The following is a 24254-nucleotide window of genomic DNA, read 5'->3' as shown; positions in this document are numbered from 1 at the left end:
CTAAATTTCTGTAATAATTATTTCACATTTTTTTGCTGGATACACGTATGCACATGTGTACACGTGTGTATTCGATGGTAAAACTTTCAAGCTTTGACGCGTTAATGGCAGGTGGATAGTTGGTTTGTAGTTGCGGAACGCTATTCTGTGCCGTTTTTATCCGATAAATTATTTGTCTCGGCTACGCACCGTCGTCGCTCGTACATACTCGGTCTAAAGAGAGCTTCGTTTTCTCGTGCTTTCGTAAAACGTCCAGTCAGCTTCCTGTTCTCGAGATCTCTTCATTTTATCGCGCATATGTACCAAGAAGAGTCAGTCCGATCCCGACCAATCAGTGATCCCGAAATACCCTTCTAAGCTGGCTCTTTGCACCCTCCGTCAACTCCCGTATGAATATACATGCATAATGTATATGAAAGAGTCTGTGCATGGAGGGGGGGGGGGGCTACGCAGATTCTGGCGGAGTGGCAAACTACGACTAGATAGATTGCACCGGTGGATGCTGCAGTTGCATTTTCGCTATTCTACGGTAACCTCGTTTCAACGGATTTGCGTTCTGGCATCGTAGGTTTGTGAAACTACTGATAGCGGTATTTAATTTCGCAGTCAGCTGTCTGGGCTTTTTTTCGGAAGAAGGGAGAACGACAACTTGAAATTAACATTTCGGTAGAGCCGACAGAAAAGTTCTATAAGAACTCGAGCTGCTCTTCTATACGTCCTGTAAGCGTTGTCGATCGTTAAATGTCAATATCTCTTTTATGTCCTTGATCATCCATAATTTGAAATTTTGTTTCGATCATATATTTCAAAAGCTTATTTCATTCGATCGATAGGATCGAATTGAGCAGTAGTTTCTTTTGTTTTATAAAATACATATACGAGTAACAACGTGTAAAATTTCGAAAGATAACGTTCTGTTACGAATTCTCGTATCTTTTTTGTACGTGGCATCATTTATTTTTCATTTATTTTACATTTTCTTTATATGCTTAAACTTCATTTACGAGGTAGATCGCTTCACCAAATGCTGTGCGAAAAAGTAGTTCGCACTGCCTTGGGACGACCTTTGCCCCTTCAAAAATATGGTCGCTTATTAATTAGCATAGCTAAGCGTTACCAAAGCTCTATATTTTCCTTACTCATTAGTTTAAGGCACGATTTAACGATGCGTCTCGCTGGTTCTTGAGCTTGCACGGTTCCCTTTTTACTCGCGAGAAATACAAAAGCAATTTGCCATCTATTGGATGTTACATAGTACCAGAATTCACAACGCGGGAAATTTAAATCATAAAGGCGCGATTATCAGATAGAGATATAATATCTTGTTGAAACAACACGTAAGATTATATTGATTTAACTTATAGGCAAAAACATTGTGGAACAATATGTTATTGGAAATTTTTTATGATTTGTCAAAAGTGTTAATGATATAACGAATTAAATAACACATAATCGACGAAATACCTGTTTAAGCTTATGTTCTTTTTCTTTTTATAAATATTATAAATTTGAATGCTATAAACGGCAAGAATGAAAAGAGAGGGTAGGGTCTTCCCTTGGAGAGAAATCTTTAGAAGTAGGACCTCCAGTTGCAAAGATGACGAACCTGATAAACGAACTCTAATGGTTTCATTATGCCGTAATGAACGCTCCGTAATTATATTAGGTTCGTTATACGCGGTGCTTATTAAAATTGTACGGCTGGCCAGGTATCTTCCCACGAGCTCTCTATACTGTGACCTTTTTCATGCTTTTGACTCTGATTTTCGTTGAAACATTCATCAGACAACACGGCGATAGTTTTAATATAATGGATATAGTATCAAGGTCTGACGCTAACGGCAGCAATCGCGAATTACACGAACGTAGTACATTGTGCGTAATAGTTGAAATAACTACACGCTTGAAATACATTTCGTTTTATGCTTAGTTGGACAGTTTTGATCCTCGATTCGGACGTAACAAGCTTCTAATCTGCTCGTTTGCAATGAACTAAATGCTTGCCAGCAGACTGTAGCGTTAGCGTTAATTATATGGATTGTACAGCTTATGCGTGATAGGTGGTAATTATTATTTCCATGATTTTCGTTCGCTAATATTTATTGCTTCGAACATCGAACTTCTCAAAACGATAATGAACGATATCGAACAACGATAAATAAATAATAAGTATCATAAGCGGCGCTTTTGAACGAAGTCGAGTTAAATCGATCATCTCATTAAGAAGCTATAAAGGAACGTCTTATGGAACTAACAATAACGATAAATTACTGAAAAACTAATACGTTGTTAAGAAATCAATAACCCCTTTAAAAAAGTATCAGCAATAATTTCACAAGTAACATCTAGTATTACGTTAAGAAATTAAAGCTGCTACCTTCGTTCTTAGCTCAAGCCCAAGGGCGCATAAGGCGCATGATCCATCATCCGGTCTGTCTGATTGCGAGCGAGACGAACAAATCCTTTTGTCTTTTGCTTTCTTCTTTGGCCTCTATCGCGAAGGAAGATTACGCAATTCCGCAGAGCTATAATTAAGCTCGATGTGTCTCTGGCAGTATGATGACAGCCGGTGCGCGAGGTCAACGTACACAATTTGCTAGGAAACGCGTGTCTCTGCGTATGAAACGCTTGATCCCTACCCTCCCTCTTCTGGCCCTAATTATCTGGGCTGTGCTCCCTTCAGGGATCATACGCACTCCGCGCGTTGCCGAATAATCCCTCGTGCGACTTCACCGTTGCCCATATTGTATGCAACCTGTGACAACATTGTTTCGAACGCGTACACGCATTTTCGTATGCGCGCACGCGCTCGCAATCACTCACGAAGTACGTACATATATGTACGAGTATCTTCTTTTTTTCTCTCTCGTGCTTTCGACTTTCCCTTCTCCATCTTTTCTTTCGTGTCGACCGTTGCGTCGTTGCTCTTACCACGATCTGTCTTTTGTCAGCGAATCGATAGTCTTGCACGCGCGTTCTGAGACAACGTACGTCGCAGCCTGCGCGGTAACCCGCGTCATACCGATTCATGCTCTCTGTTCGTTGCATCGTTATATCTATAGCAACTTGTAGCCTTCTGCGCATCAAGGATTTTGTCATACGACTGAACTTTGTCGTATGTTTTTCAACGTTTTCGAACGAAACATCTTGAAATCAACGGTTTTGTTTCATAAAGGAAAGATTATAGATAGTTTTAAATTTATTCGTAAAATAGATATTACGGGCAATCCAACACAGATACGGGTAAAAATGAAAGTCACGAAGTACAGTTAACGTTCGTTTCTCCGTTCGAGACGGTATCTTAAGTCGGCAGGTCGAATGAATAATCCGCTTGACGCGAAGACAAGCAGAACGTACAAACTTGTGCTTACTTAATAAAGCTAACGTAGAACAGCAACGTTTGAGAGAAGGTTTTGTCGTATTCTCGGACAAAGTTCGAACGTAGATCCAAGAGAGGCGCGATGCCATCCCAAATAACGAGGCTGCAATTTGTCGTCTCGGCAATATTAAACCCTTCTTTGTTACGACCTCTGTCGCTAACATCGCTCTCGCCATTGTTGCAAAGAGGATACCGCTTACCAGTTTTTTGCTACTAGCGACATAAAGTGCTTTCTAAAAAAATATTTGCATCGTTTACTTCCAAAGCCTGGAAATTTATGTTACGGCGTATATAACGCGTTAATTTTAAAAGTTGCGAGGAGAGTAGATAATAATAACCGGGTGTTTTCCTATTAATAAAAAGGGGACGCTCGAGTAACGTTTTCACTTTTGCCCTGACGTTATATTATCCATGTTATTCTATGATACAAAAATAATACGATCTGCGGTATAAAGGTATGTTTTGCGATATAAAAGTATGTATCAGCTGAATGCTATAGAAAAGACAAGTTGTTTCGTTGAATCGAAGCCACGTGTTTCATAGCCGGCAAATTCCGACGGTCGATCCGTCCTTTCTTTTTCGAATATTCTTTCGAATATACCGGTATCAGCGATGAAATCGATCGAAGACTTGCCAAAAAGAGAGAGAGAGAGGATTACTTTCAAAGCAGTGGGTGGAATCAATTAAAGCGCTTAAGAGCACGTGACGCGTACGTAATATGGCAAATTTTCCAGCCACGATCGCATTATCGTTACGCCATTACAACGGGGTCGGTGTAAAATGCGTCGCAACAATGGGACGGCAGTGGCCACCCTTTCACGCATGGAAAAAGGCGGTAGTTAATAGTCGTATCCCCGTTATGCGCGTACGTGTGCAAGTTGGAAGGGAGAAAGCCGGGGTACAAGGGCTGGAAACGAAACGAACGCGGTGTAACTCTCAAGGGGATTGATTCGGAGCGGTCCAGAAGCATAGAGGGTTCGTATCGATTACTCGCACCCATCGCATCGGGCGCATCTACGTGGAATACGGGAGAGTCGTGTCCCTCGATGCCCACCCTTCATCTTCCGCTCGCCATTGACTACTCGAATGGATTTTCCATCGGTTTCTGAAAGCCTTTCGCCGCGTATAACAACGAAGAAAGCGAACCTTTGAGGGAAAAACGACGGAGCCCTCGATCTATGAAGGAGTTTCTCTTCATAGAATTTTATCGATCGTTCTGGCACGCGCACGTGCCATTCCCATTGTCTATCGAGAGTTTACGGAATGTCCATTGATCGAAGATTTATAAACGGAAAGTAATGCGATCAATGGTACGTGTGCGCGCGCGCGTATGTGTATGTGTCCGATACGTTACGTCGTTGATTATAGAAATTCTGTTTAAGATATACTACTGAAGTTTAACATCCTGTATTTGACGTTGCGATAACTAGATTTCGTCATACAGACTACAAGACAAATTGGAAACGCAGCGTTATCTTGGATTCTTTTTCATCGAATACACGTGTTTATGCGACCAGTCGCGGAGAGACGCGATCGCGAGGAAGCGCGTCAACGGCAGTCGTAAATTCCCGTTACGATTAGACAATCGACGCCACGAACAGATCGATTCCCTATTTCGATTAGGATAACAGATGTGGTTTTAACGAGTGGTACTTCTGTTTGAGTTCAAAGATATTATATATTTCCAACAACATTATATAGAAGATAGTTACGCTGGTGTGTAGATATGAATTAAGTAAGTGAATGATCGAAGGATGGAAACCCGGTAAAGAGACGTTGACTAATCTGTAGTCGTAGATTCGGTGAAGTGCAAAGGAAAACTCTTGCTCGGTGGAGATTGTCTCACCACTGGTCGCTCGCGGGTGGAATCCCGGGTAACACGAGAAAACCCACGTTTCCCTAATTTTTACCTGATGGAGCGATAACCATAAAGAACCTCTTGATTCGAGGATGTTTTATGCCACTTAACGAGCTTAATGGTAAATCAAAAAGCCTCGTTTTATGACAGTTCCTTAGGATTATTGCGATCCAACTAATCGTATCGACGTGGCGAGTGGCCGCCTCGACCGAGGGATAGATTCCGGGCTACGCAAGGATTCACCCGACGAACGACGTTTTTTAATTATTGTTTTTTTTTTTTTTTCTTTCTTTTAATCCAAGTGATCTAATATCTAGCGTATAAATATCGACTTTAAGTGGATTTTCATTCGATACTATTTGTTACGCCACGAGGCTTTTTAGAGATCGTATTTCCAACCGTCGCTCGCGGCCCTCCAGCGTCGCAGATACATCCTCTTATCTGCCCGACGAAAAATATACATTGTATCGATGAGCGCATATTTATCACCAAATAACGAGTTCTGGAACCGTCGATCTCGGACCGTTATTTTCTAACGAAGAAGTCGGCCTGTGTGATCATCGGCGCGTGCGGTGGCGTGATCCGAGCATATGGGGGGGTCGTCTCCCCGAAAGACAAAGAATCGAAATCTGTAACCGATCAGTCTCATTCGAACACTCTAACCGATCAGTCTCATTCGAAATCTGTAACCGAGGAGTCCATTTTCGTCGTCCGAACAGTCAATAAGTCTACCACGGTTCTATCTTCAAATCAATCCGTTTGTAAAGTCTAACTATCTCATCGAGAGATATCGTCAAATCGGGTCACATTTTCTGTAACGCATAAGCTGTACTCATCGTCAAATACTTGTGACGCTCATAATATTGTGTAATCCATTGTTGAATATATACATCATATTAACCTGTTAACACAGTGTTAATTTCAATTAACCACCCCTGTTATCCTAACCGAAACACGGGGAACGACTAATTCGCGGCGTCGATTAGCCGAATCGTAGCGAGAATTTACGCCTCTCGCTGACGCGTTTTCCTCGCGACCGCGTCTCTCCGCGAACGGTCGTAACACTATTCCTCGAAGATTATTTCGTATTTGATGATACGATAATGGAATAATCGTATAACGATCGAGTCGCGTTTATACGTAGGCATATCTTTTTTTATAAAATATTTTAGTCGTTCCAACGATCGATAATAAATATAACGTTTTGTCTGAATTGTCGCAAGTACTTACCTTTTGTAGTTTGAAATTTTTACCGCACCGACTTTTTACTATTTATCTGTATTGCACTTTGCGCTAATATCATCGTTTCTGAGTTGCATGTATCTATGTTTATATATGTATGTTTAAATACTCGTTAAAAAGGATTCTAAAAGAAGATGCTGCTTTCGTTCGTAGGTATATCGATGGTAAATCTTAACAGCTGTTTCCGTTAAAAACAGTTTGGCTGGAGTGTTTGCAACAGTGCGGTTAAAATATTCGTCTCATTTATTGGAGAATGTTGAGCCGTAATCGCACGGTAACGTAGAACGAGAGCGCTTTCCATTAACCAAACCACCTGGCATAATCTCCCATTAACCATCGACCATGCGGGAGCGTAATCTCGGTTTGCGAATTCAGACTTGGCGGTTCGCGTTAAATGGAAATCGTTTCAACCTGTTTCACCGTATTGGCCGTTTCCTCGTTGTTTGCTTGATTATTTTACGATTTAGATATGCTTGTCCCGTGATGTGCTTGAAAATCTATTAAATCGTCGTACCACTATCCGAGATGGAATCACGAACTAACGGACCCACGATCCGATTTGAAACGTACATCTCGGTCGATGAAACGAATTCACGAAATTCACCGCGAACTGCCAACCCGAACTCACTCGCGACTTCCTCCGATCTTATCTCTCGTTTCTTACCCTCGAGCGATGATCTTAATCTTCGTTCCTAAGATCTTGACAGCGAGCTACTTATTCCACCAACTCCTTGTCTCGCCGCAAACGCAGTCTCGTTCCGCTGCAGCCACCCCATGCCTTCGAACGGAGCACCTCGGTTAGAATTAAAGGGTGGATACCAGGGTGGAAATTGTGCGGCAGTTTGTATCGGATTTGCATTCCGCTGGAATAATGGCCGTCGGAGTTTCCTGAAGAACCGAGGGGAGAACACGGGACAACAGATAAGACAGGACTTGCTGCGATAATTACGATCTTTCCATTGGTTCGCATCGACAGTTTGTCCACGGGATACTCGAAACAGAGAAAAAAGGGAAATCGTTGAAAGAAATAACGAACGAGTTTCTTTTTCCGATAGCTTCGAACCTCGTGTCCTTTTCCTCCCCTTTCTCCTTTGCTTCTTCTTTCTTGCTTCTTTCCACCAAGTGCAAAAATTCGGTGCGGTATTAAGCGATGCAAGAACGACGGAAAATGCGAAGCGCTCGACGAGCTTTACGGCTCTTATAAAATTAAACGTCGATCTATATATTTCGGTTTCGTGTATCGTTCCCTTTTCTTGAACGGTATTGGAAGTTTTTTAGTATTCTCGTTGCAACGGTGCGACCAATACGAATGAAATTCGAGTCACTTTCCATCGTGAAATTTGAAAATATCGTTTCATTTACCCTGTTACGATGAAAATCAGTGAAAATTTTATAAAATCCAGAAAGATGTGCAAGGTTTGTTCGATTATTAGTGTAATATTTTTGAAGTTTGCAAACGGAAACGCGGAACAAATATGTATTTGATCTCATGGTTGCGTTTCGTTGTAATTACTTTATCCTTTTAATCCTTTCGATCCGGTTGCGACACGTACGTTTCAGCGAACCTTTTAAATTCTCTTTCGATTAATTCGTTAATACGTATTCTATCATTCGTTTCCCCTTTTTGTTGGTTCCGCGGGACAGCCAAAAATATCCCGGCACTTGCATAAATTATTCAAAGCCGAGCATAAAGGTAACTCTCGTTGAGCCGCTCGTTGCTACACGGAGGAGACGCTAACCGCTTTGACTTTTCCACTATTGTTCACTTCCAGCAAGTTGATAGCAGTGTCATTCTTGCCGAGCTTTCCGATTCTGCTACTTCGTGACTCCTATATACGATTTATGATTACAACAGGAGTTGGTGAGAAAGGATCGAAGGATAGAGGACAAAGATGTTACTCCGTCGATCATCGATACTCGATATCGTCGTCGATTAATTCCGTTTAGAAATAAAAAAGGGGTTGCTGTTTCTCGCTACGACGAATGTCTTTAATCTCGCGTCCTACCACTACTAGATCGCAGGAAGCCACGATACGATGAAAAATTGTGATAGCGTAACGTGAAAATACGTACGAACGTATCCGTTGCGGATATGTTAGAGATCCGTTTTGGTCATCCAGACGCTCTGGCGTAACTGTTGGACGTCTACTCGTCTGACTGCCTACGTACACTCGGTTGACTCGTTTTAACCCACGTAGAACGCGTTAATGAACTTGGAAAAGATCACCGCGAAGGATAGCGTTGACGTAACCTTGTAGTCGTCTTAGAGTTTTAAGATGAATCACTTTTGCCATGATTATCGTTCGCGCAAGCTTCATGGTCGCTTTCTTCCGTTCGCGGCAAACGCTCTCGATCCTTTTGGACTGTTCGATCAAACCGTGACACCTTTTCATTTCGCGAACTAGGCGTGGATGCGAACAACCTGCACAGCATTTTAGAATTATCTGTCTCGCGTGATATTGCTTGCGCGTCGCAACGTTTCAAGCCCCGTAAACGTATTTTTACACGTATCTTTGTACAGAGGTGCGTATTACTGTTTGAAAGTTATTCCACTGTGAAAGTAAAACGCCACTTTTCTAATTCACTGAACGTTTTGTAGCACCTTCGTAATATTACGAACATTTTATATAAAAATACCACCAGAGAAATATTTGTTAGGGAAGTGTTTTCCAGCGTTCGGAGGAAAGTGCTTTGTATTAATGTATACTTTTAAACATTCGACGCTGAATACGAACTGCCGTAACTTACGACTTTTCTCGCGAAACAACGCATCGATGTTGCATCTACCGGTGGAGCTATTAAACAGAGCGAGGCAGAAGGAAATAAATCGACGAAGACGAATAGATTTGTGGATGACGACGGTATTAAAAATGCCACGGGTAAGTGGTATAATTTTATTTAGTGAGAGACGGTCGCCGGTTCGACTCGTTTCTCAGGCTTAACCAGATACGGTCGTTATCGGGCAGCTTCACCTCGAAACAAAAGCTCGGAAAAGTGCAGAGGCGGAGGTGGAAAGAAAAACAGGAGACAGATAACGTCGAGGGCCATAGACGGTGCTATAGAAATAGAAAAAAAGTTCCCTCGAAACGAGTCGTTCTCGCAACCCAGCACCGAACACCTCGGAGATTTTCCAACATTTCTCAACCGCTCTTTGTCCACTACGAAATACCTAAGAAATGATTTTAGTCCAACGATTGCTTCTATTTCCTTGTCTAGAAGCTTAACACGGATCTCTGAAAAAGACGTAGATATAAGTAACTATGCGCGTACGTAGTTTTTACTTCGTTTGACGCGTGAAGCTGTTTGTTTATATCGGTTAAGGTTAACACGACGGAGAAGTAGTTATTTTTATTCTATTGCATTTACGTTCTTTTAAATTACTCGAAGGACTTCTCTCGTATTCAAAGTGCCTCAAGGAACGATAGGACAGTGCCATTTACGATCGTAACTTGTTTCAAGCGTGGAAAGCGAAGGTTAAAAGAATGCTCTAAGAAAATATTATATAATATTATTAACGAAGTGGCATTTGGAGCAGCTACGTATTTTGCAATTGCTTCGATCGAATTTTCAGCTCATTACACGTTTCGTTATGTCCTCAAGAACCATGTACGTTAGTAAATTCGTATTCATTTTTCATTTTCATAATACAAATTCATCGTTTTTCCGAGAATCTCCTGGTAACGGCGGCAACAAGCGGCGCTTGGCGTTTAACGCGCCGAACATCGTTTTGCATACAAAATAGACGACGTTACTCATCCCCTCAAATAATAATCGAGAGTCATTCACATGCATGCCGGTTGAGTGCGGTGGTTTATACACTGAACAAGGAAGTCGCTAGGATGCGCGGTTCCGTATATCGAGATTGTCTGGCACGTCTGTCTCTCTGTAACGTATGACACACTGACACGCACACACGTAAACACGTACACGTAAAACCTTTTCGATCTGCGTTCATACCATCTACAAATTATTTCTTAATACCTTCGACGACGATTCGTTGCTTTCGCACGGACAAGCGTTTGAAAATTCTTTGAAACGTCTGCTTTAACAGTTTGGAAAATTGCTATATATACTGTCGCTGTAAAGTCTAGCGTAATTCTTGCCATCTTGCATTTATAATGGAAATACGCGCGCATTTATAGTTGCCTTCGTTCCTACACAGCGGGAAAAAGAGAGAAAGAGAGAGAGAGGTGGGAGGGGGTGGTGGTGCGGGATATAGACGCATGTGTTCTGGCAACTCTTCAAACGATGCATTTCCGAAAATCAATTTCGCGGTGAATCCCTGGCGAATTCAGCTGTCGCGGCTTGAAACTGGCTCGCCGCGTCGCGTCGCGTCGCGTCGCATCGTGTCGCGTTGTCGAGCCAATGAAAATTAAAACGTCGGGTTCGAAATTCCCGGCAGGTTGCGAAAATAAAATTTTCCGCGGATGCGTTACAGAATTTTTGTCACTTGCACGGTTAATCCCGATGAAAGTGAAAGCGCGCTAATTTCGAACATATTTCGAATAATTTAAGCGATAAAGTTCATAAATCGTTGTTTTCCAGTTTGTTTACGTTGTTTGAGAATCCAAGCAGAAATTTGCACGACCTACGCCGAGGTTTTAGATAACGAGATAGCGATTTCTCTGTTCCCATTAAAAAGCGACGATACAGGAAATTTCCAAAGATATCGTCTCGATCATTTTGATTTAAAAACATGTACCTACAGTTACGATCGGTGTACGTATGTACCTCGATATCTCGATCGTTTGGACTAAATACAACGTTACGATCGGTAGGCGTAATAATAAAAATAACGTTAATTATTCGAAGGAAGAGCGATGAATCTGTGAGAAAGTACGAAAGCCGTATGTACGTTTGGTAACTTACACCGTTTCGTCAAATATTTCACTTATTTTTTACCGAAAATTATTATTTATTCTTCGATGATGCGATTAGTTGGCGCGAGTTCGGTGTTTCTTAAGAGAGCGCGATGATTATGCAATTAATCGTGCGTCGATCGTTCCTTCAGATCTAACAGGTTGTTGCGATCCAAGGACAGCCTCTCTGGTTGAACAGCCTAAACACTCTCTCGAGAGTCGGTGCAAATCGGGTCAATCCTTTCGGCGTTACGAGTCAAGCAGGAAATTCGACGTAATAGAGAAAATGGCGGTAAATGCGGTACGAACCGTTCTTATCCACTCACAATGGCGTATCGCGCGTATTGCCCGAACGACTGGGCAAAAATATTCGTCCGCGTCACGTGGTTCCACCGAGCATTGGTGCTTTCTGTCGGTGAAAGTCGTTTGTCCTTCCTGTTGATAGCACGCGTATCCCTTGACTTTGCCCGATTCAACGATAAAGCCATCAGGATTCGTATTCGTAGATGCGATAATTTGATAATCGGTCCGTTTTGTTCAACGGTAACGTTGATGTCAAATTTCCGGTACATACACTATAATCTCAAGAAAATGCCAAACGATCGTCTCCTGTTACAAAATTCATCCAATCCAAGATCAAATCCCAAAGCGATCGATGCTTTTTTCTTTCCGCTTGCTTCTTCCAATTACTATTAATCGATCGGCATTAAAATTCATTGAAATTCAAAGAAAATCGTCGATGAACGTAATGCAATTTCAGCCGCGTGTGCGCTCGGTACGAGATTGGCGAACGATTGCCCCGGAGATGGGAGATTCCTCGTCGAATAAATTACATTTCGTCGCAAATTGCGCGCGATACGCAGTTTTACAGTCGCCGCGTAAACGGTCTTAATGAGTCCATTGTTAACATAGGCTGTACCAACGCTAGGGGCATCGCGTTTGACACCGTGTGCATTGTGCATGCTCGTAACACAGCTGGAACCGCCAACCCGTTATTACGGCAGCAGGTTGGGTCTTGGATCGTTCGCGTAGCCTTCATTGGTCCATTGTACGTTAGACGGTCAGTTTACTAATGTGCTCGGATGTATAGATAGGGACAATCGGTAGCTAGACGCGACGATTTCTTTATTATTTTCAAGGGAGAAAATCGGAAATCTCTAATTACAGTTTCGATTATCAAGTTGAATAGCGTGCACTCGTTCGATAGAGATTCGTTTCAGTTTCAAGAAGGTTTCGATTGAAATAAAACGCATAAAAATACAATTACGGATATGTAACTCGATCTATATAAATAGAGTTATTTGCATAAAAGATATCATTTCTAATCCTAGATTTATAGTCTACGAGCTGCCACTCGTCTTAGTTTTTTTCACAGAGTAAATCGCTTAATAATCGCACTGTCAAACAACAACGCCGTTATTCTAATGAAAGCATTTAGAATTCCTCGACGGAGTAAGAAATAAACGGCACGATGCGACGGGTTCGCAGAAAAATCATCGTCGAGGCAGCGCTCTTTTAGTTGGAGCATCGATGCGCGAACACGGTCTTTATATTTTTGTCTTCTCGGATGTTTATCGTTGGCCAAGCAGGAGCATCAGGCAAATGGATGTTCCATGGGGGGGGGGGGGCTTTAACGAAGTGCTCGCGTAATTAGCGGCGCGTTGTTCGAGGATCCGCGAATATCGTATTTGTCTCGGTGTTCACCGACGTTTTGCCTGTCGGCGTTCGTTCGTGAAATAATATCGCGACCTAATTTACGTCTCCTTCGGTCTGTCGTAAAATCTTACGGACCAATGATCACGGTTCGATTCGTCTCCATGGTCGTTCGCGGGTCTCGTTTCCCTTCTCGTACGCGACTACAACACTGGAAATTACACAGAAAATGTCGTATGATTTTTGGCAATCGTTATCACCTATGAGAGACTTTTTATGGATAACTCTTTCCATCGAGGTGAAACATACCAAGTATTATTTATTTTATGGAAATAAATAAATTTTCAGAAGCAAGGCGGTGAATGCAGCGCAGCAGTGTATCAGGCCGCACAGGCGCGATTAAATCGAATCGAAATGGAAAGCTTTTTCAGACTCGTGTTGATAGATCGGTAGCCGAGACATCAGGAGCATCATCGTCTACGCAATTGAATTATCTCGGCAACGAGCAATTTCACCGAAAGATCGACTCTTATCGTGTATCTGTTACGCGGTAAGAACCGTGGGAAGCAGGGTGCTAGTCGGACCGTTTCTTCTTTCTTGCCCCCTCTGGTTTCTCGGTTCACGAGCGTGTTCGCAGTTTCTCCGTTTCAATTCCGCGAGCATAATAACGAGAGTTACGTAACACGGGACACTTTGCCGGTTAAACGTAAATTAGGCGCGCGATTCGCAGTTCGCGAATAACGAGATAATGGCTACGACGTCTCGCATCGCGTCGTAAACACGGACTCTCGCTATGTTGCAAGCGCGCGAGCTGCAGTTTTTATTTTTCGATGAAATTTCGTTATGCGCGCCAAAATTTTCACGCGTCATATCGAGAGACAGGATAGGAGTCGAGGAGGAAAGAAGAGCAATTGAGTCGTAAATTACGGACGAGCTTGGGCCACACCGATTATTCGTAATCAAACGAAACGCGATTCGGTAGATGCGATTGCGTTATTACTCTAGAGTTAAGTCTCCACGCGCGACAAGATTGCGATCTCGATCGCTCTTTTTCACCGGTCATGTAAAATGTAAATTACGATCGCGTCGCCACTTTATCTATCTGACGATGAACTTTGTACCGTTACCTTGGTATTCACGTTGGAAATTTGTATAGGTGAAAATGGATATTCGTGACACGATTACGCCATGTTCGATTTCCTTCGTGTAAACTCTAAACTCTAAACTGTTACGTAATTTTTATGGAGAGTATCGATATATCGCGTTATCGCTGGATATATCCCTGTGCAAGTCGAATAAAGGAAAGCTCGGAAATCTAAATAAACGTTAATCAGCTTATTTTCTAAACGAATTTTGTCTAGAAGATGAAATTTGGCAAAATTCCAATACGGTAATCGTGGTAATTTTTTCAAAATTTAAAGATAACGTTATAACGTAGATAAATTTTTTTAGCGAGAAACGAATCGATCCTATTCTCGCAAAAATTCATCCGAGAAGGTGACCAGAATCTTCTTGCTTCGAAGGAAATTTTTTCAGTTGGTAAAATATTCATAACGAATGTAAGATAGCGGGCCGAATCCTTACTTTTCACCGAATTCTTGCGTCGCCCGTCCTTCGAAGTTGTAGAAAATAAGGCGTCCGAATGTTTCAAATTTCTTTCGTTCGTCTTCGGCATAATTAATCATCGATTCGTTTTTCCACTTTGAAATTCTAATCGAAAATTGTCAATTTCACCGAATATTCTGTCCATTCGCCGCACCAAATACCGGTAACCCGAGAAACTCGTGAAAGCTCGATATCTTCTTAGTTATATTCTTTCAGGTAACTACTTTCGTCTCGTTCATCTTCATTCGCAGTGCTTTCTCTTCTTTTTTCGCTTCATTCGCGAAGATATTTCAACCTCCAGCACGGCATGCAAAAATTCGTGGAACAGGTACCATTAATCAAATGCTCATTTCCAACAAATAAATTTCACGCTCATAGATCGGGAGATAGCCAAACGTGTTCGATCTTATCGATCGCGAGAGTATTGGCATTTAGCTTTACTTTCACGCGCGCGCGCCGTGCTTCGAGCTACATTCTTAACACAATACGCGTTCTACGTTTCCACGTTGACACCTGTTCGCTTTCCAGCGACGGCCAGGCCCAACGTTCGTTCGTATTTTCGCGATTCGCCTGTGACTCACGTTGTTTCGTAGTACCGTTGAGATTTGTGAATCATCGCGAGTCCGATGACGACGAATCCTTGGAGCGTCTGTCACAGGCGAAGGAGAGTCTGAAATGGCCCGATATGAACGGCAATCGCCCGGAATCCTGAAACAGAAAATGCCTCGGTGTATTCGGTGTGTAACTTTGTACAAACCGATGCGAAACGATGGCGAAATACGTACTTATTTCTGACCCACCGTTTATAGCGTTATTTCGAGTAAAATTTATCGCGGACACGTACCAAAGATTTTATCGTTGAGTACTCGCATTTCCACGTACATATACGACGCAAGCATCGGCGGCATAGACCGTGCTGGCTTACACATACACCGGCCGATACGCGTTTTCCATTTTTATTATATTTATCTTTTATTAGTTATACCTACTAAACGTATTAGGCTTCTGTAAATATTAGATCGGTCCGAGAGATACTTAAACTTCAATCTTGTTGGACTTGGCTGCGAAAGACAGAGGAAAACGTATATAGAATAAACGTGCGAATACTATTTGCGTGCTTTCCTTCATCTTTCGTACGATAAATTCAACGAAATTGAAGTTGAGATATCCTTTAAATCAATCGCAAGTATCAATCCGAAGAAGTACCTCGATTCTTTCGTCGTGCAACGCTCGCGCGTCAGCTTTAATTTCGAACAAAACGGCCATTTGGCTTTTCGTTTCGCCGTCGAAGATGAAGAGGATGTCGGGTCGCGCCGGTTTTAGAAAATACGTGGTTCGGTCTGATTCTGTTCTTTGAATGCGTCTACCTGTAGCGAAAACAAAGGGGACGTTTAGTTGGAAACAACTCGCAGAGCCGCAGAAACTGAAAAAAAAAAAAAGAAATGGGAAAAAGGTAGATGTTATTTGCGCGAGTAACGCTAGGAATAAGTAACGCCGAGGTCGCCGTTTGGTGGCTTCGTTTCCGAGTACCGATCCTTTTGGCGGCACGGTCATTATCAGTGCAGCTTCTTGAACCAGCCTGGAGAACGGAAGTATGCCGGACAATTCGGTCGTAAAGAGATCGGTTCTTCTGCTTTTGCAGGTTTCACGCCGTGCAACTGCCTTCTCCTTCTCCTTCTCCTCCTCCTCTTTCTTCTTCTTCTTTCATCTTGTTCGAAGTTGGACGAAAATAAAGTTGCCGGTTGAGAAAAGAAGCAACTCGTACGAATCGAAGTAACGCGATTCGGACTTGCAAACTTCTGTTTCGTTTTCTTCCGTGAGAACGGTCGTTCTTTCAAGAGGTAGCCGTGATTAATTCGATAGACGCGAATTTCATCGCGACCGCCGTTAACGACGAAACGATCGCTCTGCCGACTCGGGCGGAATCGAGACTCTTTCGCAGAAGTCGATTACGATTATGTGGATAATATAAATTCGACGATGGCCTTCCTGGGATGTTCCGTCCGATTTAATTTGTAGGTTAGCGCCAATCGATGGTATCTAGGAGCAACGATCGCGATTTGAAGAAATCGATGATATAAAATCGAATCGAATAAATATTCTCCCTAAGAGTTTTTCCATACACGTACATACGTATCTGATTCGTCGTTGGTAGCAGCCGTAGTAGGTCTTGCAATTAACGTTGACATTTACATAGAATATCGTCCGATTAAGATCGGTTCGTGTGAAAAACGTTTCGAGACGGTGGTAGCGCATTGACACGGAAAGTTGGTGTCGTACGAAAGAAAAAAATGACTGTTCCCGTTACGAAAGTGGCGAGTTCCTGGTGAATACGAGTACAATACATTGCGTTGGGCAATGTAAGATACTAATCGGTATCGAGAAAATAACGCGATCACTCGCGATAACGGAACGAGGGATCGTGGCAACGCTTTCGTCAGGTGGTTCGGAGACCACCCACGTTTGCGAAATAGGCTGCGACCCGTCCGATTCCGTTAACAGACGAGACAAATTTATAATGGAGACGGCTCCGACACTTGGGCATATGATATATGGGTATATCAATTAGAAAATTACTAATATTTCGTCTTATCGACGAATAATATCGAATATCGTAATTGACTTTTTAGATATTAATATATAACGATAAAACCCTGCGTTTCTAGTTGTCAAAACTCGTAAAGCTACGCATACCTATGTATTTTGTTACCTGAGAATTTCCTCGTCTTCCGATTCTTTAATTTCTGAATATGTAAGTGTATAAACAGAGTACAACAATTTGGTAAAACTTATTTCGTTATTTTACAACGTGGGAGATAAGGCACTGCAAGGTACAACGGTAATTCCTAACCTTTCACAGCTCGTTCTTCATTCGGATCATAAAACTCTAGCTCTAGAAAAACCAATTGCTCCTGGGTGATTCTTCTTACGAGCTGTGCGTGCTAAGCTTCCACTCGTCTTTCTTATTTTTCCTCCTTTCTTCTTTCTTGGAACTCGCAATCTTTCTCTGCAGTTCTAGTTTTCTGCTCCATTGTTATCGGCATAGCACTCGACTGAATTTCGCTACACTATAACACACGAGATTCTATAATAAACCGATTGCTCGTACGTACAAGAATGATCAGATTAACGTTGCTTGCGTAATACCGTGTATATTTCGCCCTGAAAATCAGATCGATCGCACACATCTAACTTTCTATCCCAAAGACGCGGAATATACCGCGTTCGTTAAATCACTCACTTAACGGAGTGCTGGATCGCCGCCAGGTCAACGTTTACACGAATATGTATAACTTTCATTGATCGGTAAATCTCCGATCATACGTATGCGCGCGCGCGCGTGCGTGTATATATATATACATATATGTCGGGTCGTCTTTGGAAAACGGGGCGTGTAACGAATCTTTCTGCGAGTTGTCCATCGTTGTTGTATACCAGATGATATTGATCGAAGCGAATGTATCGCAAAGGTTAACAAGTGATATCGATGACGATGAGTTTAGGTTCGATAACGAAAAAACGGTCAACGGGATGACGATCGCGATTAGGAACTCGATGTAAGTGTTCACTGGGCTAGTCGAACTTATGGGATTGGGCGACAGTCCAAGTGGAAATGCCCTTACATATACTCCTCTCCGTACCTCTCTGTATCCCTCAGGTCAATCCATGTTTTTAAGGAGCGTTGTTTAATTACTTTATATCTCTGTTAGTATACGTCCCTCCCGTGACCGTGGCTACGTTCAGCGACCCATTATGTCACTTCGAGCCCAAGCCCACTGTCATAAATCTCGGATAATCATAATTGACAACTCATAAACAGCTATTTCTCAGTTTTATTGTTTAATCACGGCTATAATAAAAAGTCTGGACTTTCCCAAACATTCCGAAAAAAAGGCTCCGGTGTCCTTTCATCTCCGACATATATTTTCTTTTTTTTTTCGTCGGTCCAAGTGGTCGAATCGAACGTAGAAAAAAATCAATGTTTTCTGCTGTGTTTTTCGTCCAATCGTAGGGAGACGCGATCGCGTTGAAGCGCGTCAACGGGAGTCGTAAACACCACGAACAGGTCGATCCCCTTATTTCTTGTAGGATAATAGGGATGTTTGTCGTGTAATAAAACTGTAATCAATAGTTTATAAGATTTATATTTTCAACAATTTATTACACTTATTATTGCGCCGTGTCGGAAGAAAAAACTTGCTATTTCGCTGTACAAACATCCGCTTTCTCCGTAATTTGTAAGAGCGTGCAATAAACACAAGGACGGTTTTAAGGACCACCCATAAACCGAAAATACTTATATGAATAGAGATTAAGCTAAAAAGATTCGGTTTATGGTGGTTCCTTAGGTTTATCGCTGGTCAGTGTAACGATGCGTAGGTCTTGGCGGCCAGACCACGAGGGACGTCGCACGGACCATCTCGCGCGACGTAACATGCTGTATTCGTCGTTCTTTGCGGCTGACTACTGTAAAACAGTCGGAAGAATCTATCGGAGTGAGCGAGCGACGTGGGCTCGTTTGTTTTTCTCCCCTCGGTTTCGTTAGGCGCGTAGTTTTATTTGACGCCAAAATGCTGCTTCTGCGGTGTTGTCGTCTGGGCGCGACACGAGCGTACACGGTAGAAGCAAGGCAGAAATCGTGTACGGTAATGGTGGATAAAGAAAAACAAAGCGGAGATCCTGAAACGTTTATTTCGCAGTATCGTGTTTTATGGTCGACAAAGGTGCACGTTGCTCTCAATTTGGTCGGCGATGTTCGGTTACCCGTGCTACGGTGTATCGTCGCTAAATGTTCGAATTGCTTGTGACGATGCAACGTCATTTTTGTACGAAGTGGAGATTCAAAAAACAGACGAGAGTCCGTTAGCTATAGAGACGAATAGACGATCAATTTTACGGACGTTTGCGCTCTTCTACGATCGAACGAACTTATTTACCTCTTTTGGCCCGATAATTCGTCGCGAGAGCTTTGCGAGGAATCACGAGAAACGGGGCACCGGGAAATCGAGTCGATTTTCTACCATCCTCTGGCTGATTTCCTGGCTAGTTATGCAATTTAGTTTTCGATTGACAAGAGTCTGGAGAAGGGAATTCCATCGAGCTTGAAAATCGCTTCTTTCGGAAGAGATAGCAAGACGCAAAGAGCGATTTATTTTGTGAAATATTTCAAGCTAAGAATAGCGTAGAAAATTGATATTAAAATAGAATGAATTTACTCTATTTCAGATACACGGTTGCTATCAGCTGGCTTAGCACGGAAAAAACGGAATTTTGAAGAAAGTTATATGACAGCGAACATTTTCCAGTCCTGCTTAGGCCATTCATTTTGTTCGTTTGACGTTTTCTCTGATCGCCAGAATACTTTTATGCTTTCTATGAAGCAACTGTTCGTTTCGATTCCGATCGAGTTTTCGCGTGGGTCGGACGAAAGTAGACGAAAATAGCAAGGTTCGATGTAACGAAACGGGGCTACCGCGCAAAGTCAGATTGCACGCGAACGTTAAACGACGATAGATTAAGTCGAGTTATTGTCCGTAATGGCTACGATTAATCACGATGCACTGGCTCGCATCCAGCTAATTGCCTTTTGACTGGTCGAATATTCGACGACTCGTGCTGCATTCACAGCATTCGCAGCATCGCATCGTTCATTTTTGGAATTCGACCGAACAAACGACGGAAAAGCTTCTCTCGCGACGGCGGAAGCGTCGTCGTCGACTTCGACTCTAATTAATCCAATTAATCCGCCCCGTGGTAATTGGTCGATGGTAATTACCATCGACTGTACAGTTTTCGTTGTCTGGCGTCGTACGACCACCGCGTAGACCGTCTTCTTGATGTTACGGACGCAATATCGTCGTCATTACGTTAACGGACCAGTGACGTGGTCAGTTAGCACGGTCTGACAAGAATTATTTTCCAAGCGTCGAAAGGGTAGGGTGTTGGTGGAGAAAATACGGCACCGAGAAAGAGGGAAACACGCTCGAAGATAAAAGATGATTCCTTGGATAAGGTAGATTTTCGCTTTTTATTCTGTTCGAGTCGGTGAGAAGAATCAGAGGATACTGTACCGCGATAAAAGGTACAAGTAAAATGTTAACGAGTCGATAAAAATTTAATCAAGTGCAAATCGATGATAATTAGGAACGCGAAGTAGAAACTCGCGTATTTAACGAGCAACTGTTGTGGGATGTTTGATTTACAAGTATCTCAAGTTGAATATTTTTCTAATCAGATATTGTCTCGATGAATCGCAGATTATTAGCGATTAGATCCGGTTTTGAGTTAATTGTTTTAATTTAAGGGGAGCAAATTTCTACCAGAGACAGAAGAAAAGATTTGACGTTTGCTTTTTATTTAGTCGCCGTTGCTTCGACAAACCAGTTACCTAATTTATAGGAATATTAGAATAACGATTACGAGTAGAATACGATACCCGTCTTCAGCGTTAGTATCGTTAGCAATACGTAGCGATTAAACGAAACATATTTAGGCAATCGCTTGATTCTGTTTTTCTTTCCTTTGTTGCAGGTAAGTCTGTTACGGTTCGGTTGTACCAACGCCAATTTCAATTATCGTCGTTATCGTCGGCGGACGATCGAAGCGATAATTAATTATCCACGCGTTTTGGGATGCAATTTCCCACCAGTTGCCGGCATATTAGCACGCTGGGATACGCGTACCCATCCCCATCGTCAGGTATGTGACGAGACGTACCACAAGTATTCGAATTACACCTGCTACATGTACACAGTGTGTCGCGGACCCGTCTTCCGATATTCAGTATCCTCAAACTTGGCGCACTTAACGTTTAATTTACTAATGAACACTCAACGGCGATCGACTCGCGGTATACGATCTTCCTCGAGGGATTAATCAGTGGAGAAGCTGATAGGGTCGATTTGTCCGACCGTTGAGCTTCCCGATTGTCGAGATGGAATTGAAATTGCAAACAAATTAATTATGGTTCATTTATGGCGTAGTTATAGGAGTCGAGGTTCGCGTCGCTATCGCATTAACTTCTAACGAATATTTAGAATATACGAAGCGTTAGAATATACGTTATACGTGTGTCGTTCGCTTCATTATCGGTTTAATTAACTTATTTATTCGAAAGAGATCGTATTTGTTAGTCGTGGAAAGTTGATTTCGCGTCGTGCTTGTACTCTGACTTCCCGTTAACTTTCATAGTTTATAATCGAATTTTCCTCTTTCGTGAAATACGAAACAGATCGATGGATACGAAGTTACGGTTCGCAGGAAACTCTCTTGTAGGTGTGGGTGGAACTTTTTATGGCGACACTAGACGCTTTCGCGAGTCATAGTTTGCGATAACGAATTATTAATCTCAACGGATTAACACCTTTTAAGCAGATATGCGGACGCATCGTTGATACACGTTAAATTAACGACCGTGGCTCGGCCTGGATCGACGCGATTGATATACATACATCGATATAAATAAGTTATCGTTCGTTCGTTGCATCGCGAAAAGATAATGCGATATAGATGGATTATCGATCCAACGATACGACGGTATAAATAGATATTTAGTATATTCTATTAATTTCTGCTCAAGAATATCTTCGCGGTAAATAGAGAAATTTTTTATATTCGATCAAACTATCTTGGGAACAGGAAATTACCATCGAGCCTGAATCCGTATAAAAATAAATGTCTCTTTATCCGTTTTCCGAGTCGGCTTATGTAACGATCGTTCCATAACGGTATCGTCGATATTGTCTCCGAGACTTATACACCCACGAGTCCCCGGTACAAAGGATTTCTGTCTATTTTGTCTATTCTGACAATCGCAATTACGCTGGAGTTAAGTAGCTGCAGTTAACTCAATTTCCGAGCAAAGTTGACCAGCCGTACCTCGAGCAGCGAGCTTGCGTTTGTCCTTAGGATCGATAGATATCGATAGCGATTAGCGAACATAATAGTTATCTCAATAGCAATTACTCCCTTCGAGTGATCGACTACATCGCCTGCTCTCTGATAAAATTTGAGGATAGCGTTTGAGGATACTCGGGTTGTTATAAGCAACGGTAGAATAGTTTCGAACTAGACGTGGGCGTATGCACGCACCTACTCGCGTTCAAAGGTCGATAAGAGCTTGCATGTACATCTTGCGACAGACCTCGTTTCCCACAATTCGATATCCCAGGAGAATGTATCGGGAATTTATCCCCGATCGATTCGATCGTGTAATTCGCGTGGTCGGTCGCGTTTAACGTTTGTTTAGGAAAATATGTATTGGTTTCCCTGTGAGCGTTACTTGCGAACCGGACGCTGTGCTGTGGCTATTACGTCATTTAAACGCGCTGGAAAATAGACATAATCCGGTGCTTTGTGCGCTAATGCGATCGACTCGCGTTTATCGGTGAATGCAGTAGTTTAGTCCGAGCGGCTTTCAAAGCTCTGTATATTCGTTAACGTATCGTAAGTTACCTGGTCGTTGTTTCGCTATGAGAAATAAAATCATGATTTTTATGACATCGCGTGTATGAATACCGTTGGCGTCTCTTTTTTTTTTTCTTCTTCTTTTTTGAGAAAACTAAGGAGAATATTTTCTTGCTAATTGAGAGTTTGACAGAGAACTATAACGTTAGTTTAGTAGACGTACAGTAAGACGTATTGGCGCGCATCGAACGATCAACGCTATCAAAGCTCACAACGACATAAAAAGTGAGGAATTTACTGAAAATCACAAAATCGGAAATCTAACTAAACAACTATTTAAACGCTAATAATAATCGTGTTCTGCGATCGGCATTTTATTTCCTAATAGAATTAATTCCATTTTATTCCGATTATTATTAAGATCACCGGTCACGAAAAACGATTCAACACGCGAAAAATCATGAAAATCGAACGAACGCATCGAATGATTTTAAAAGACGCTTTATCGACCGTGTTACATTTTAACGAGCGGGTAACTAAATCGATAAGCCCATGAAAGAGGGAGGGGGGTGGGCTGTACGCGCTGGTTGCTCGCGTACACTTATATTCCCCGTGCATTCAGGAAATTTATCGTTATACGAGAAAAGTTTCATCGAAGGAAATCCTTGCGTGTTTTTCGGCCGTTAATGCGTCGTTTAAATACGGACGTCTTCTTAATGCTCGCGAATTCTAAACGAGCGCGCGAACACCGCCGCGTTTTCATTGTTTTTCCATACCAGTTTCTCGCGAAACTGCGCCACAACGGGAGCAAAGGTGGCTGGAGAGGCCGAGAGCGAGCAAGCTGCAAACTGAATTCTTACGTTTGCGCGTGCAACGAGTGCCGTTTCTTTCTTTTTCCACGTGTTTTTCGCAAAACGAGACCAGAGCTGCTTTTGTTTCGTGGCGAAATGTAGGACGCCGCGGATGAAAGCTCGATGGAAACTCGCGGGCTACTTCGGATCGAAGTAGGTTCTTGCCTTTGTCTTTTGTTTCTCATCGTCGTTTAATCTTACCAGGACATTTTTGGGCAAGTTCAATGTACGATGATCGGATTGCAGATGATTATACGTACGTGTGCTTTGTGCGTTTAAGCTTAAATGTACAAAAACGTTTTGGCATTTAGAACTTTAGTCGTATTCGTGAAATTTTCAAGTAACGAAAATTCTAAATTCGCATAAACATACGGTCGCGCATATGCCGATCTGTTGGTCGG

At 42.4% G+C, this 24254-nt stretch overlaps 1 protein-coding gene and 1 non-coding gene across 4 annotated transcripts in view; one reads left to right on the top strand and one right to left on the bottom strand.

Moving 5' to 3' along the window:
• Raskol (Ras GTPase-activating protein raskol) overlaps nt 1–24254 on the top strand; it is a 255691-nt gene that overhangs the window by 26519 nt on the left and 204918 nt on the right. The gene's annotated exons all lie outside the window — the stretch shown is intronic.
• Nucleotides 1005–1156, bottom strand: LOC139986056 (U12 minor spliceosomal RNA). Its single transcript, XR_011799556.1, has one exon. It is a non-coding gene; the product is annotated as a U12 minor spliceosomal RNA (small nuclear RNA).

The sequence above is a fragment of the Bombus fervidus genome, chromosome 3 (assembly GCF_041682495.2).
Source record: "Bombus fervidus isolate BK054 chromosome 3, iyBomFerv1, whole genome shotgun sequence".
NCBI lineage: Eukaryota > Metazoa > Arthropoda > Insecta > Hymenoptera > Apidae > Bombus > Bombus fervidus.
Note: the sequence above shows the minus strand (reverse complement) of the source record. Positions and strands in the feature narration are given on the sequence as shown.